Raw genomic sequence first — 18,897 nt, 5'->3', positions numbered from 1 at the left:
AAGAGTGATCAATAAGTTGTAACTTGCTTGGCTTAGTATTGTTCAGTTTCTGTTTTTGTTTCAAGAAAGATTCTTCAGGACGAAGAACACATTTTGGACACACAATGCTATTCTATAACGAGAAAATTAAAGGAATTGTAGATACATGCTGAAAAATGTATCTTTCAAAATTTTTTGTTGCCACACCTAGAATATTTAGATTCCAGGATTTATCTTTTCTTGAGCATTTACTTAGTAATAGCTGTAGGAAATATGCAATGGTTTGTTTTGTTATAAACACTTTTTTAGAAATTCATGAAAATCAGTTTAATAAGAATAACTGAGAAAATAAAACCCATATACCATAATTTATATTAAACTAAATCTTAAAAATCTTTCTTCTCTTTTTTTGTACTTCCTATATGTACTTAAAATGAAAAATGAAGCTTTATATGTAAATCAGAAATGGCTTTGATTATAAGTAACGGAAAATCCCAACAGATGGCCAAAAAAGCAAATTTAAAGGAAATTCATTTGTGTCACATAACGAAATGACTAGAATGAAGCCATTGTCTCTGAAATATTCTTAGCCTTTTTTCTTATTGTAATAAGATGGCTATCATCACTTCAGTCTTTAAAGTCTTGGCAATGTCAGGAAAGAAGCTTTGCCAACCACTTTTATCTAGGAAAACACAGTGTTCTCAAAGCTTTCCAACAGACCTTTTTTTACTTCTCACATGATGAGTTCTAATTCACAGGAATCCTGAGATACTGAGAATTGGCATTTTCAAGCTGATGTGTACATACAAAAAGAAGGAGGATAAATTAATAATTCATCCAACAGCATCTAAACAAGGATATTCTGTACATTTTAAAAGTTCATAGATTTAGCTAATAACAGATTAAGAAAAAAAAGCATGTATCTTGGAACTTCAATATAATTATTTTGTTAGTCTGCTAATATAATAATATGCCTCAAGTTACCACTACTGGAATCAACAGAAAATGATTGGTGTATTGAAAAATAAAATCTTACAAATTAAAAAAAAATTGTGGAAAAATTTTAACATGGTTGCTTAACTTTATTTTCTTGACATTAATGTAGATGATTTGTTAAGCACTCAAATTATACTACCCTGAGATATAGTAGATGAATGAATCTGAAATAGACTAGTGAAAGGCAGCGATTTTGTCCAATAGGTGATGCTTTTATTTTCTTGAGGCATTACTTTATAGTTTATTTATTATCATTTCAAAATGTCCTTAAGCTTTTTTCATATCTCTTTTGTTAGCATAGAATGATATTGATTGCTCTATATTTCTAAATAGTGTAGCTTTCTATAAAGACACCTAAGGTAATAGAAAATATTGATCCAAAATATAGAATCTATATGTAAAATCAACAAGAATGCATTCAATTGAATATTCAAATATTTGATATTACTATATTTTAAAATGTGCTATTGTTCAATAATGCAGATATGTTCACATGTACATAAATCTCATAAATGACTCTTGATTCATGATCTTTCATAAGTAAATGTTGATGGAAGTGATTACCTCTTTTCCACTCCTGATGTTACCTTACTGTTTGGCAGAATCTCCACTGCCTGAGAATCCTGGCTTCTACTTTGTCCTCACTCATGATGTAATAGTTGATATATAAACATTTACCTAACTGGTGAATTTTGAATAAGATACTGACCATGAGAAGTCCAATCTTGCCTTGATGTTGTTTTCATTTTCTTTCCTCCCACTACAGAACCTTATTTCCAAGGAGACATGCATTATGCTTTGTTTCTTCATGCCTTAAGTTTTATACATTTATACCACAGTATAACTATATACCATTGTCAATTTCATCACAGTACTTTGATCTTCAATAACTAAATCCTGTGATAATTTTAACTCTTTAAAAAGCAAAGCTAGAGGCATTACACTACATGATTTTAAAATATGTTACAAAACTATAGCAATCAAAATAACATGATACTGGCATAAAAACCGACATATCAACCAATGGAACCGGATAGAGAGCCCAGAAATAAATCCATGCATTTAAGGTCAATTAATTTTCAGCAAAAAAGGCAAGTGCACACAATGGGAAAAAGATAGTCTCTTCAATAAATGGTGTTGGAAAAATCAAATGTCTACATGCAGAGGATTAAAAGTGTAACCTTATCTTACTCTATACACAAAAATTAAGTCAAACAGGATTAAAAACTTAAATGTAGAACCTGAAACAGTAAAATTGCTAGATGAAAACACAAGGAAAAAAGCTTTATGTCACTGGACCAGGTAATGACTTTTTTCTTTCAATATGACCCCAAAAGCACAGGCAACCAAATCAAAAATAGACAAAGGAGATTGTATCAAACTGAAAAGCTTCAGTACATCAAAAAGATCAATTAACGTAGTAGACAATCTACAGATTCTCCTTCTAGAAAAACATTTGCAAAATATACATCTAAGAAGGAGGTAATACCCAAAATATATAAGGAACTCAATTCAATAGCAAGAAAAGAAATAATCAAATTAAGTTCTAGCAAGCAAAATGGAAAAATGTCCCCTTCTAGGAAAATAGCATCATTACATTTTACTCCTGACAAGATATATTAGGCCAATTTTGAATTGCTGTGAAGAAAAACTTGAGACTGGCCAATTTATTAAAAAAGAAAAAAAAAGGAGGCTTAATTGGCTCAAAGCTCTTCAGGCTAAACAAGAAGCACAGTGTCAGCATCTGCTTCTGGAGAAGGCCTCTAATGATGGGAGAGGGAAATGGGAAAGCCAGCATGTCACATGGTGAGAGTCGGAACAAGGAAGAGAGGGAGGAGGTGCCAGACAATTTCAAACAAACAGATCTCACAAGAACTCACTTTCTCCCTGACAGAACTAAGGGGGATGGTGTTAAACCATGAGAAACTGCCCCATGATCCAATCACCTCCTATCAGGCCCCATCTCCAAAGCTGGATATTCCATTGCAACATAAGATTTGGAGGGCAAAAATATCCAAATTATAGCATAACATATTATGAATATCCATACACATTAATATAAATTAATAAAATCATATTTTAAAGTTGAATAATTATTGTAGTATAGATGACTTACAATTTTACACAATGATTTCTCTATTAATGGTAATTCAGAATTTTTCTGCATTTTTATCACTAAAAATACAGTAGAATAGCCATCCATATTGTTATAGGTTAAATTATATTCCCCCAAAATTTATGTGTTGGAGTTCTTACCCTCACTACCTCAAGATGTGACTGTGGTTGGAGAAAGAACTTTTCAAAGAGTAATTAAGTTAAATGAAGTCATTAGAGTGGGTTCTAATATAATGACTGGTGTCCCTATATAAACAGAAGATTAGGACACAGATATGTACACAGGGAAGTCCATGTAAAATGAGAGCCATCTACAAGCCAAGGACAGAAGTCTCAGAAAGAAACCAGCTCTGCTGACATCTTGATCTTGGACTTGTAGCCTCCTGAACTGTGAGAAAATAAAAGGCTATTCTTTTTATTATTTTTTTTCTTATTTATTTATTTTTTTGAGATGGAATCTTGCTCTGTCACCAGGCTGGAGTGCAGTGACGCGATCTCAGCTCACTGCAGCCTCCGCCTCCCAGGTTCAGGCAATTTTCCTGCCTCAGCCTCCCGAGTAGCTAGGACTACAGGCACGTGCCACCATGCCCAGCTAATTTTTCTGTATTTTTAGTAGAGATGGGGTTTCACCATGTTGACCAGGATGGTCTTGATATCCTGACCTCGTGGTCTGCCTGCCTTGGCCTCCCAAAGTGCTGGGATTACAGGTATGAGACACCGCTCTTGGCCAAAAGGCCATTCTTTAAGCCACTCAGTCTGTGGTACTTTGTTATGGCAGCCCTAGCAACTTATGTACCTGAATCCTATCTTTTAAAGAGACACATTTATTATTTTGCTTTATGGATATTTCTATACAGATGAGCTTCAATAGTGGAATTGCTGGGTTAGTATGTATATAGACTTTTATTTAAATAAGCACTGGCAGATTTATTTCTATAATGTTTATAACAGTATGTACTATAAATGTTTATTTGCCAAAGCTTTCTCTTCTGAAGATTTCTACTAGTTTAATTATTATAGGTTGATATATACATCTATGAATATATATATATTTATGCATATATATAATACACACACATATACATATATGTCAATTTTATTTCCCAATAACTACTAGCAAAATTGACACTTTTTTTGTTTGCTAGCCATTTAAGTTTGTTTGTTTGTTTGTTCCAGCCAATTTTTTGTTCATATCATTTTCACAATTTTTTTTTGGCTAGTAGTAACTTTGCTTGTTGGTTATGTATTTTTCCAACGTTAAATTTTAATGTTTTTAGTCTTTAAGTTTTCTGGGAGTAACATATAAATTTCACACAGCTGCAATATATTTGGATTCCCTAAGCTGATACTCTCTCACTTTATTTTTTATTATAAATAAAAAATTTTCAAAAGACAATTTGACAAATTCTAAACTTCTGTCTCTCCCCTCTTCTACAGTTTTGCCCCCTCATTACCCTCTCCCTCTTTCTCTCCCTTTTGCTATTGTTTTCTCCTCAAATGATGAAACAATATGAATGTCTTAGAGTACCTAAAATCTGTATGATAGCAAATACCAAGATGCTATTACAAAAAGATCTCACGGTTTTGGTTTATATGTGGTAATTTATTTCCACACTGACCCAAGCTAATAGGAAAGCTCTGTTCTATTTGGTTATGCAGGAACCTTGGTCCCTGTTTTCTTGTTGCTGTGTTATCTCCTGGGACATTGATCTCATGTTTACTCTAATTTCTGCATTCAAGGTCAAAGGTGCTCACTGCCTCAATCACATTGCAGACCATGGAAAGGGAGCAAACATGAACTCCTGAGCAAGCAGCTTTCCTTTAATTTGCAGATATTCTGAAAATTGACCACATCAGATATGCTTGCGTCTAATTAAACTGAAATCTAATCACATAAACACCAATGGCTGAAACAGAGGCTGGGAAACCTACATTTTAGATATGTTTTATCTACAGATGTACTAATTTGCATTTGCCGGGGCACTGTACAATCTCTGAGTGAATTCTCTTTCTTATGCTCCCTGAATTTGAGCATTTCTGCCCATTTGCAATTCCAGAAAATCGTCTAACTTTGTTCGTTTGAATATTGTGTCCCCAAAGCAATATCATTTTCTGGGAAATCTGAAATATGTTGACCTGTGTCATTTGGGATTCTATTTCGATTTACCTCTGTTTTATATATTGCGACTGTTTAATCACTTCGTGCTTTATTATGAATTACTTCTTCATATCTTTCTTTTCACTAATTATAGATTAATCTAACTTTCTACTTTATATAGCCATTTCATTTTAATCTCAGTGGCTAATATATTCAACATAAATACATACAGATATAAAATTATGTTATATAAGTTCTATTTTACTTATTTCTAAATGTTTCAATGCTTTTTTCATAATGCAGCCCCCATAATGGATTCTTTATGTCTTAAATACTCATATATGTATGCATATATATTTATTTATTTTTAAATCTGTCTAAGCTGCTTTAATTTGAAATTTGTTGATGTAAATAATTTGGCTGTTGATAGTGTTGGCAGTTGTATTTACTGAGGATAAGCTCTTCATGAGTTCTGACTTGGGATTATTTATTTATCTTTAGATCGCTATTAACAGTGCTAATTGAGTGAGGTTAGATATGAACTTTGTGGTTGGGCTATGGAAAGGAGCCCCACTTGGTCCAGAGTGTGAGAGCAAAATGGGTCTCACTCTTGCTCGCTTGCCTATGGAGCCTCACACCCCTCTGGGTTGGCACTTGCTTCTGCTATTGCAGGTTCCAAGTACAGGCTTGCCTGGCCCAGCCCTGCTAGCTTCATTGACTCCCACCCTTGCGCTACACCTCAGAGGCCGAGCCAGGGACCTCTGAACCACTGAGTGTTCCATGGGCCAACCTATCATCTGGGACACACACATACCCAACCTGGTTAACAAAGGTCAAGCATAAACCCACTGTCACTGCTGCAGTTGGCTATCACCTGCAAGTGCTACCTACGGGCGTGGAAGTCAACCTGCACAGTCCATCACATCTGCTGACAGAAGTGCACAGCGCTTGGGAAAAAGACAAGCCTCTCACTACCTCTGGTCTCTGCTACTGCCATCACTCACATCATCCCAGCTACCCAGGAGGTTGTGAGCCCACTCATCTGCCCAGTACACGACTACTACAACTGGCCTTTGAGAATGCCGCCACCCTAAGGCTATTTATAATCAAGGAAACCACACTGAGTATTCTCCACTGAAGCACTCCAGAAGCAAAGCCAAATGACCTCCATCAACATACATCCTAGTCACATCCTGAAAAAAAAAGTCCTGCCCCAATGAAAGTAAATTGAGAAAGAAGAAGTGACTGCTTCTTCAAGTGTTAAGAAATCAGTATAATAATACTGGAACTACGAAAAAGAAAAATGTTATGACATCTTCAAAGGGAACACAGTAATTCTCTAGCAATGAATCCTAAAAAAATGAATTTTTGAAATGATATGAGACATTGTCTCTATATGCTATGTTTATTTTTGTTTCAATTCTACTAGGTGAACCAGAGATATTATCAGTTCATACTCATTGTATTCTAGGTTGAAGCTGCTGAACCAAAGATACAGTATGAGTGTAAACCACTAAATTTGCTTAAACATACGGTTTTGCCACAAAATTTTAGTTTAGTTTTTTTGTTTCCTCTTATCCCTACCCAAACTTTTAAAAGCAAGGAACTAGACAGGAAGAAAACACACACACACACACACACACACACACACACACACACAGAAACAAAACCTTTGTAATCTCTCTGTGGTAGTTGTAAACATATGTTTGGCCTTTTGGTGGCATTTATTTTTAAGCTTCACCTTTCTTATCTAGAATCATGGCCTCATCTGAGGAATTTCTGTAGGCATGTAATCTTAGGTCCTTCTATTATTGGTACAGGAATAGGTATGTTCACTCACACTTAACACTATGTTTTTAAATAATTTTTAAATTGAACTTCAATATGTTCCATATTTTTTTAATTCAGTCATGCATTTAAATGGATACAGGCAATATTTTATTAAGAATCTCTAGGCAAATTTTGGCACAAGGTCTTACATGTTTCATTTAGTTTGTTTTATTGCTAGAAACAATTTATAACTGATTTATGTGTGAATAGCCTTGTTTTATGCTTTGAAAATGTCCTTTCAAAAATTCAATTGTGGAAACTTAATTGCTGATGTAATAGTATTAAGAAGTTGGCTCTTTAAATGATGATCCTGTCATGGGAGCTCCACCCTTGTGAATGGGAAGGTTCTTATGAAAGAGGCTTCACTCTGCACTCAGCTTTCTTGTCCTTCTACCTCTGCTTTGTGAGGACACAGTACCCTTCCCCTACAAAGAATGCAGCAGCCAAGCATCTTGGAATCAGACAGCAGCCCTGACCAGACAACTAAACATGCCAGTACCTTGACTTTGAACTTTGCAGCCTCCAGAGTTGTGAGAAAACAAATTTCAGATTTTTATAAATTATCTGGTCTCAGGTATTTTGTTATAGCTGCACAAACAGGACACCTTTGTAATCTCTCTGTATCGGTAGACACTGTATGGTCTGCTTTATGTGAATGGTTATATACAATGCTAATGTTCTCCATTGAGGCTTTCTTATGGAAGAAAAATTAAGGACTAGCCCTGTTCACATAGGAGTAATAATTAAATAACATTATAAGAGGGTAGATACTGAGCCATAGGCTGGTACTTTCACTAGATTAGCCATTCTTGTGTGGATTTCCATGCAATGGAGTTTTAGCTCCATTGCTTGCTTTTTCGAGGGGAGGACATCCGGACCAAAAGTTGTAAAACTTTTACAAAAGAAGCCTCAGTGGAGAACACCAGCATAATGAGTAAATCCTTTCTTTTTTTTTTTTTTTTTCAGAACAGGGACAAAAACGGAAACCAGGTTATCTTTATAAAAAAGTAACAATATATGTTAATCAAATATTTTTTTGGATTTTGTATTCCTTTATTTGTAAAATGAGTCAAAAATGACTTTAAAAGTAACTTTTGCCTTTCAGTTTCTATGAATCATAAAAAGTTGAGTATATTTTGTGGTAGAAGATTAGTTTTGTGCAGTCATACTATGTAGGTGATTTAATATCAAACCTATTTAGTAACAACATATAATTTTCAGACCAATAAGCACAGTGTTATTTATGTAGGCTTAACATGCAAAATGGTTGTGTTTTGAATTATGATCTAGAAAAATTAAACAACAATCTAATGGTTTTCACTGACATTTAATTCCACAATAACTGATTACAGTATTATTTTTCCATTATATATTTGAGCCTAATATAACTTTATAGTGTTATAAATAATTTAGCTTTCTTTCTTAGTGTTTCTTTTGGTATATCAATATTCTATAGTATTTATGTATTGCACTTATATTTTTTATGTTAACATAATTTATCTCATTTTACATTTTAATCACCTTGTTATATTCTTTAAAATTCAACTAGCATATTAATTTAACTTCATTGGCATAATTTATCTACATTATTTTCTCTTTAATTTGTAGAGGTGGAAAGAAACATTTAATGTATTCATGTTACAAATTGATGTCTGACAAATCTATGCTTATGGAAACAATAAATAAGCAGCTTAGTCTAAAAATTATGGCATTATTTTAATTTCATCTTAATTTAAAGTGAAATTTTAAAAATAATATCCTTGACATTTTAATAATTTGACACTGATTTTTACTGAACTCTGGTCTAATTTTAATTATACATGTAAAGTTTATACATTTAATGAAGAACAACTCCATCCTATTTTGAAAAAATCTTTTATAAAATGTCTAGGTAATTTCCATGAAAACATATTTACCTAAATTTTGCAACAAGAATACAATTTATAAAGTTAAAAACTAAAATGACTACTCTTAAATTAATGCAGCAATTATTCAATGTTCCAACAACATCCGATAACATACGTAACAAATTTTGTTTTATCTTCAACTATTGTTGCTTAAAGGGAATACTTCTTTTAAATATTTTGATATTAAAATTAATTTAAATATTTTTTATTTTTAAGTATCTCCTTGTTTGTTATAGTAGTAAACATTGTACTATTCTTTATGTATATCTAAGAATGCCCTGATATAGTTTGTTTGTAACACTGAGATACATAATTTAGAATGAAAATATGTTTACTATTCAGCTGTTTCCAAAAGATTTATTTAATAATAGAAAATGGTGTAATAGTTATTATACATTCAATATGTATATTTACTTTGGGAAAACTGAAAAGGTTGTTTATATATATTATAAAATATGTATAAATAATATAAGAAGTAAAGTTATCAGTAATAAAATTAATAAAATAAATGAAAATAATATATATTGATAACTCAATGTTATAAATGAGAAAAACATGTTTTAGGTGTCAATGTAAAAAATAAAAAGAAAAATTAAATAACTCATGTTCTCTGATGGAAGTGTTGTAAAGCTCATTAAACATGGGCAAATACAAAATCCATAACCACCTGAAAAAAAAAGCCAATAAATAATAACTCAAATTGACAATTAAAATTAAAAAATTCTCTGAAAACCTTGTAAACATGTCTTATAGTAATAACATATAGAGTGGGAAATACTGTAAAAATGGACAACTGATAAACTATTTACTTTTTTTCTTTTTTGAGATGAATTCTTGCTCTATTGCCCAGGCTAGAGTGCAGTGGTGCAATCTTGGCTCACTGCAACCTCTGCCTCCCTGGTTCCAGTGATTCTCCTGCCTCAGCCTCCTGAATAGCTGGGATTACAGGCAGGTGCCACCACGCCTGGTTAATTTATGTATTTTTAGTAGAGACAGGGTTTCTCCGTGTTGGTCAGGCTGGTCTCGAACTCCTGACCTCATGATCCACCCGCCTCGGCCTCCCAAAGTGCTGGGATTACAGGCGTGAGCCACCGCGCATGGCCAACATTTTTAATAGTAAGTGAAAACATACTTACTAATGATTAATTTGGGGGAAAGAAAAACAGAATATGATAATGAGTTAAAGATACAGCCTAATTGATTAATATATATTGTGGCTGATAATTAGAAATAAAAACAAGAGGAAATAAACAATATGGATTTATAGAAGACATCGATGATATATATGCTTTCAGAAAATTTGACACAGTAATACTAAAACTGTTTATTAATATTTGTTTTTAGCTGGAGATTATATGTACAAACTCTAAAGTGTGTTTTTACATATCCTGATCAGATGCAAGAAAAAGTTCAAGTTAAACCCTCTTCATACTATGCATGAGAAAAATTCATTTCAGAATTTTAGAACATAGGTTCAGTTTGGAAAAAATAAAAGCAAGTAAACAAGAACTAAAAGAATAAATCAGTAATAAACATAAACAGGTCTTTCCAATCCTGGGCTATCTGAACTTTAAAATGTTGAGCCAAAAAAAAAGAAAGAAAACAACAACAACAACATGTTTTAGTACTTGTATTTAGAGATTAAGGGCCTGTATTAACTAAAAATTTATGTATATATAAATTGAGGCTCTGATAAACAAAATTTATTCAGATGATTCTTCTTAAAAATCTCAGAAAAATACTGCAAATGCCAGAAATATTGGGAGGCTGAGATTGGCATGATAGAAGCCCATTTTCATAATTTCAGGCATCAAAGGCAAAACTTATTATTAGGATTTAAGTAAAACAAACATAATGATGATGCAGTTTGAAATTTAGAATATATTGTACGCTTCATTCTTTAACAGTTCCAGATAATTAGGCAGTAAGTAGAGCATAAGTAAAACCTTCTTAGACCTGGATATTGGACTAGAAAATCTTCTCTATGGGATTGAGACCATTGCATATAAAAATGTATTTGATGTGTACAATAATGTTTTATAAGAAGAACATTTTTAATAATGTTAATTATTTTACTACTTAGTCTCTAAAAAGTAACAATAAATTGCTATAAGTTGAAAACCAAAAAGCAAATAAAGAATAATATTATTGCAAAATGTTTGTTATGCCAAATTTAAGTTTTATTAAAAAAAAACAAAATATCAAAGAAATGTCAAGTGATCTAGCAAAATTAAAAAAAAAAGTACTTAATTCAAAAACGTAAAAACTATAGAGTTTAGTTGGTAATACATATATAAAATATTTTAAACTGTGTAGAAGTTTATTTTATAGGACAAGTCTTATACTGTATGATGTCTAATAAAGTCTTATTTTTGGAAGTCAAATTAATAACTTATTTAAATAGGAAAAGATAATATATAATATATATTATATATAGTATTGTATATATATAATAAGTATATTATATATATATATTTGATGGTGTCTTGCTCTGTCACCCAGGCTGGAGTGCAGTGGCGTGATCTAGGCTCACTGCAACCTCCGCCTCCAGGGTTCAAGCAATTCTGCCTCAGCCTCTTGAGTAGCTGGTATTATAGGTACCTGCCACCACACCGGGCTAATTTTTGTATTTTTAGTAGAGACAGGGTTTCACCATTTTAGTCAGGCTGGTCTCGAAATCTTGACTTCATGATCCACCTGCCTCTATCTCCCAAAGTGCTGGGATTACAGGCATGAGCCACTGTGCCCAGCATATTTCTTTTTAAAAAATAACTAAATTTTATGGTAACTATTGTGAAGTCTATATCAAAAAACATATATGAACCTATTTGGATTCAAACAAAACAGGAACATGAAAATACCAAGTAAGTTTTGATTCTGGTGAAAAATAAATGAAATAAATCAAAGTGTCATGAGAGTTCCAACCTCTGATGCTATATTTACAGTGAGTGCATAGCTAAGGAACAAGTTTCATTAGGGTTCAAAAAGTAAGTTAATTACTTTTTAAAAAATATTCTTACACGTAGAAATTTAAGTCTACATATAGAAAGGGGAGATTGTAGAGGAAAGGTAAACATTTAGTTTTGCAGACGCTGCCTAGAATCTACACAAGCCTGTGTTTTGAGAGTCTGAAACACTTATTTGTGTTGAACTGATCTATTTTATTAAGGTTAAAAGTGCTAGAAATCTACTGGAAACAAAATAAGAGAAAGAAAAATTAAAAAAAAAACAACAACGTTAATAAGGGTATTTAAAACAATATAGCCATGTATTTGTGAGAGCATTAAAAGTACTTGTGTTACTTCCAAACTAGAGATTGATTAATCCAAAGAAAGCCTCACAGATTTTTGTTCTAGCCATGATAGACTAGCTATATTAAACTTACCTTTCTGCTTTAGACAAATATGCAACTTAAATTGAGTATGTAGTAAAAGGAAAACTCTGGCTGGATGTGGTGGCTCATGCCTATAATCCCAGCACTTTGGGAGGCCAAGGCAGTGTGATCACAAGGTCAGATTATCGAGACCATCCTGGCCAACATGGCGAAACCCTGTCTCTACCAAAATACAAAAAATTAGCTAGGCTTGGTGTTGCGCCCCTGTAGTCCCTGCTACTCAGGAGGCTGAGGCAGGGGAACTGCTTGAACCTGGGAGGCGGAGATTGCAGTGAGCTGAGATCCTGCCACAGCCTGGTGACAGAGCAAGACTCCATCTCCAAAAAAAAAAAAAAAAAAGAAAATTATTTTTGTTAGTTTTGGGGAGTAAGAAATACCAGGTTGTATCCTTGAAATAATAGAGGCAATTTGGGTCAGTTAAATATTTGTCTCAGCTTCTCCAAGGAATATTTCCTGGCGTGAAAGCAGGGAGATATGAGCAAATATAAATGATGTTCCCATGCAAAGAAGGAAAAAATCAAATTTCAGACAGCTGAGGTGGCTTCAGCTTGGGATTCAGGTACCAGATGGGGGAAGCCAAGGAGAAGGAAATCCAGAAAACTAAGAAAATTTTCTTTTTATTTTCAGAATTTTTTTCTTTCTCTCTCTCTCTTTTTTTTTTTTTTTTTTGTGTGTGTGTGTTTTGAACTACATGGGCACATAGCGACACTTGAAGAGACTGATAGAGAGCAGCTGCTGGTTGGAATGTACCTGAGTAGATTTTAGCAATAGCACAGAGAGTGGAATATAGCAGGGCCTTGGTCTTAGCCAGAGCAGAGATTCCTCAAGCACCCTAGACACTCATTTGAGGGTGCATTAGAGTCATACCCTAGAAGCAAAAGCTATTTTCTATTAGAGGTTAAAAAAGCAAATTAACCACAAATCAATCATATAAAAAACCCTTTCATATTTCCTTAAAAAATTGCTATAACAAAACATTGGTAGAATTAATGAAAATTGCCAGTAATTTAACTATCTGCCAGGAAAAAATAAGCCAAAAATTCACAAATTCTCATGTTTGCATTCTTTAACTTTGCATAATTATTCTCATTGATTTTCTTATCTTTCAACTGCTCTAAATGCAAATGTAATTGTGTTCTATCCCAGCTCAAAATCTTGAATAGGTTTTTATTACATACAGGATGAATATACTACGTTGATCAATAAAAAAATAGTTTAGCTTTATATCATCTGAGAAGATTCCTCAATATTACTGCCAGTTTAAATCCAGACTCTATCTTGTATTCTACTTTCTTCTACTATAGCTTATCTTCTCTCTCCTTCAGCTTTCTAACGTATAAAATGGTAATTATAGTAACTAACATATATTTATGATCTACTTTCTGCATGTTACTACATGCTACAAAATTAAACACAGATACTACTTCGTGTATGACATATTTCTTTATTCCCAAAGTAAAATCTTTTTCTGCATGTTTTTTCATACTGCTGTGCCTTAAAAATGGTCACAATTATTTTTTAATTTTAAAAATTATATTTATAGCAAAGTCAACTTGTACATTTATGGATTCTAAGGCAAATTTGAATAAAAGTTTAAGATAAAAACTCACACAGTATTCTAGCTTGACATGGCCTTCTTTGGGGTATTCAGTGATTGCACTGAATGTATGATTTAGCTCTGCTCTGACACTCAGAAGCACAGCTAGACATTCAATTTTCTGTCTGAGCTCTTACAGCATGATTGTCTCTCTCTCTTTTAGAATGCACTAGGCATAATACCAAGCTGTTGAATTTTATATGTTTTTCTATCCTGACCACTTTATACTAGAATGTCCTAATAAATGTCTATTGAAAAAATGCATGAATGAGTGAATGAATGAAGCTCCAGAAGAGACAAAGCCAAAATGAAAAGCCAAGACATCTTTGCATTCACAAGCTAGAATTATGTCTCACATATTTGAAGAGACTTAAAAAAATTCTCATCCAGTCATGCTTCCATTGTCACCTTTTGGAGTTAAAAAACTGAAGTCTGCCTCATTACATTAATTTCTTTAAAAATTACTAACTGAGGTTCTATTACTGTATACACAAGGCACTATGTTAAGTGATTTTCAAATTAAATGTTAAGAAATATTTTCTGCCCTTGAGGGGGGATTGAGAAGCTGCAAATGAGAAGCTATTTTCTAAACTAATAAGACCTGACATCTTTATATTTCTTTTACATTGTAAGTACAAACTGCCCATCATCTTCAGGCTCATCTCTTTCTTGCAATTATCAGACATAGCTAGGAGCAATTAGCTGACACTTTAAATATTTTACGTGGGCATCTCCATAGTTAAACTCAAATGTTCATTACATATAGTTTCCATTTTTCAACTTTTCTGGTTGTAGTTGTGCCAGTTGCTTTGCTACTGCATACCAGAGGTTACCATTTTATCATCCTCCAATAACATTCCCTTGCCATTTTACAATCTTCACTACTGACAGACTTTGCTGCATTTTCTCAGCTTCTGTCCACTAAAAGTTATGAAGTGAATGCCAAATGTTTTATATTTTTGTTATGGCAGCATCCCACACTAGAACAATTTCTGATGCAGTGGTTGCTACATAGCAAACCTTCTGAAACTCAGTGCCCAAAGAAAGAAAAACTGTTAATTGTTTTGTTCATACAAATATACAGATGAACTGGAAAGTATTCTGTCTGGCATTATGTGAAGAATCCGTATGTGAAGAATCCATTATGTGAAGAATCCCAAGTCTCAATTGGGATTATTCTAGATCAGCCAGCTTGCCAACACAAAATTTAAGAGAGTCCAGACAAAATCAACAGGACCACTTATATGACCCACAGCTAATTGCCAGCTTCTAAGAGAACTGAGTAGAAATTTTCTGAAGCTGTGCATGTGATCTTTTGACTTATATGTAATTGTTAGGAATTGTTTTAAGTTACTGATATTTAGGAGACTTTGTTTTACATCAATGGCTAACAAATTCATTACTGAAATTGAAATATTTTGAAAGAATTTTTCTTCTTTAATAAAAGTTCCTAAAATTAGAGGCTAAAGCATAATAAAACAACAGCATCAGCAACAATAACAAAAACAAAATAGGCCTGTAATAAATATTTAATTGGGGGGCTGGGCGTGGTGGCTCACACATGTAATCCCAGCATTTTGAGAGGCTGAGGCTGGTGAATCACAAGGTCAAGCGATCAAGACCATCTTGGCCAACATGGTGAAAACCCCGTCTCTACTAAAAAAAAATACAAAGATTAGCTGGGAGTGGGGGCACGTGCCTGTAGTCCCAGCTAGTCTGGAGGCTGAGGCAGAAGCATCGCTTGAACCTGGGAGGTGGAGGTTGCAGTGAGCCGAGATCGTGCCACTGCACTCCAGCCAGGCAACCGAGAGAGACTCCATCTCAAAAAAAAAATTAATTGGTGAATACATTGGCCAACATAGCAGTCTTGAGAGGGGCTTAGAGAAGAAAATAAAAGTACGGTTTAATAGTCACACCTTATAAAATAAATATTTGCCCAGATGCTTAAATGTTAAAAGACATTTTGATAAAACAGAAACCCAAATTAAGATAAAATTTTTTGATAAAGTAGCAATAGATATATAATTTTTAACATAATGATATATTTAACATGCTGAAATATTTCGACCAAGAGTTTTTCTAGGCATTTTAAATATTTAAGTGAAAGTAAAGACTTTACAAACAAATAAAGTTTAGAAACTATTTTTAATCATATATAAACCATAACTATATTATTTTTAAAATAAATCTGTATATAAAAGAAGAAACAATTTAAAAATAGCACATCTTCAAGCCAAAGAACCAATGTAAGAGGTTTGCATATTTTGGATCCTGATTTGTCTTTAACATGTAGTATTTGGCCGACTACACAGTAAGTACCTAATTCTTTTTTAGTTGAATAAATAAATCAATTATAAATAATGAAAAAAAAGCCACGGAATATTGAGTATTTTTATCCTCTTTTCTGGGAGATGGCTGAAGATTGATGTTTAATTATACATAATATTTTCAGGAATATGGCAGCAAAAAACAATCATTTTTAAACTCCATTGTTAAGTAACTTTTCTATTTTTGCCAAATTTCAAAATTTGCTTTTTGGGGAAATGCAGGGAGCTATGAACCAGGACCTTCCTAACTCACATGATAAGGGGAATTCAAACAGTAAAATATCTTCCCATGAGTAAGGTAATATGCATAATCATGCTTGATGCATAAAGATTCTTTGTAAGATATTAGGATGATATAAAATAAAACAGAGTAAAAATATGTATATATAAAATACATAAAGAATACTCTTTCAATAATTTTTTCTTTTCTTTTCTTTTTTGAGACGGAGTCTCTCTCTGTTGCCAAGGCTGGAGTGCAGTGGCGCTATCTCGGCTCACTGCAAGCTCCACCTCCTGGGTTTATGCCATTCTCCCGCCTCAGCCTCCAGAGTAGCTGGGACTACAGGCGCCCACCACCACGCTTGGCTAATTTTGTTTTTGTATTTTTAGTAGAGACGGGGTTTCACCGTGTTAGCCAGGACGGTCTCGATCTCCTGACCTCATGATCCATCGGCCTCGGCCTCCCAAAGTGCTGGGATTACAGGCGTGAGCCACCGCACCTGGCCTCAATAAATATTTTTTATGTACGACAGATATTTATTAGAACTCTTTAAATTTCTCAAGGCAGAGTGTACTTTTACGGAATGCATTAGTCACTAGTTAATTTCTAGGTGAAAGAAAAATTAAGCTTAGTTCAATTTAATAACATTTTTTGATGTTTTTGTAATTATAACTTGAAAGCCACAAATTCTATTTCATTATAATTATCTGTATATTTTAACACAATATTTGCATCATTAGAATTCAATTAAAACTAAAACGCGTTTATTAACACATATAGTATATGCTTTTCAATAAAACTTCTAGTGCAATGTTTCCTAGAAAGGATTAGAACGGTCTTTAGATTATTATTTATGCATATGCTCAGTAGAAATAGCTGACTGAAACACGACGAGTGTTATGCATCTAATTTTGAACAAGTCAGCCTAAATTCCCTCATAATTTATCCTTTTAAGTTATCCTAAAGCATGTTTTATTCATGTATTCACATAGCACAGTATTAGTTCACAATAATTAATAGAATATTTATAAGAATCTGGAAAACTTACAAAATATAATGTGCTTTCAAATTCTGTTTCTGCATGAAAAATGTTAACAAGGTTATCAGGAAAATAAATCATGGAAGCAAAAACACTGCATTTGTTATTAGTTAAAAACTCAAGTTATTATCATACTTACAAATACAACCTCAGGACTATCTCTTAACTGGTTGATGAGAGTCACTCCCAAACAGAATATCTCTATACTTATAAGGTTTTCACCAGCTAGGCAAGTTGGGCTTACACAATGTGGTTCACCTTGAAAATAAACAGTGTACAGCTGGCCACAGTTATCTATTACAGCAAAATTATCCCTTTCACTAGCATTTATTAAGAGCCTAGTTACATAAGTCATTTTGTTCTTGGTATTATAAAGGTACTTAAAAACAACAGAAGATGTCAAAAGTTCCCGCCATCCTCTGTACAGCCATCAAAGGTAATTAATATTTTAGCTAGCCTGAACTAAGCCATAAAGCAATACGTAAAAGCATTTTTGTGTTTTGTTCCTTATGAAATAATATATATGTATCAGAGAAGACACAGAAAGTGCACAAAAGTACAGAGAATAAATTCACCATAATACTCTCACCCAGCAACAGCCATAGTTAATATATCTCCAGGATTTGTTTCTGTTTGTTTTAGTATTGAGGTAATGGTATATATCACATCATAAATACATCCCATGTAATTAATATTATAATGAATTTCAATGTAAGAAAGAGTTCTAAAAGTGAATGTTTATTGCAAAATTCATAAAGCTGTATAGCATGGAGGTTAAATGCACACTAAGGAGTCAGTTGGAGGGTGTCATTCCTTACTCTGTCTCCATCAGCTAAGTGTGCGAGCTTGGACAAACAGCTCAGCTTTTCTTTATCTTTACTATAAAATGGGAATAAAATAGTTCCTATTTCACAGGCTTGTTACAAGGAGGAAACTCGCTAACTCATGCCAAGTTTTTGAAGTATATATTGTTAAATAAAAATATTTTGGTTATTCTTTTTCAAGCTGTTACTATGTATTTTCAAACAGCTTTCCCTAAACAGTAAACATTCCATTCAGAAGTGAACTTACCAGTATCAACTGGGTACACACACACACACACACAAACACACAAACACACACACAGAGAGTATTGGGTGTATACATAAGTGTGGGAATAATAAATTAAAATAATAAAATTTAAAAATACCTTAATCATAGCTTTCTTTATGTCATGAAAATAGACCTGAGACAGAGAAAAAAGCTGGAAAAGACAATAAAACATGAGCTCAACAGAACACTACTTATAACCAAGCACTATAGAATCCTCACTCTTTATATATCTCTGGATAAACCATAATTAGATCTACATAATTTTAAATGAAGGACTCTGCATTCCTCCCCTTACATGTCTAC

Source organism: Symphalangus syndactylus, chromosome 16, assembly GCF_028878055.3.
Source record: "Symphalangus syndactylus isolate Jambi chromosome 16, NHGRI_mSymSyn1-v2.1_pri, whole genome shotgun sequence".
In the NCBI taxonomy this organism is placed as follows: domain Eukaryota; kingdom Metazoa; phylum Chordata; class Mammalia; order Primates; family Hylobatidae; genus Symphalangus; species Symphalangus syndactylus.
This window is presented reverse-complemented; position numbering follows the sequence as displayed.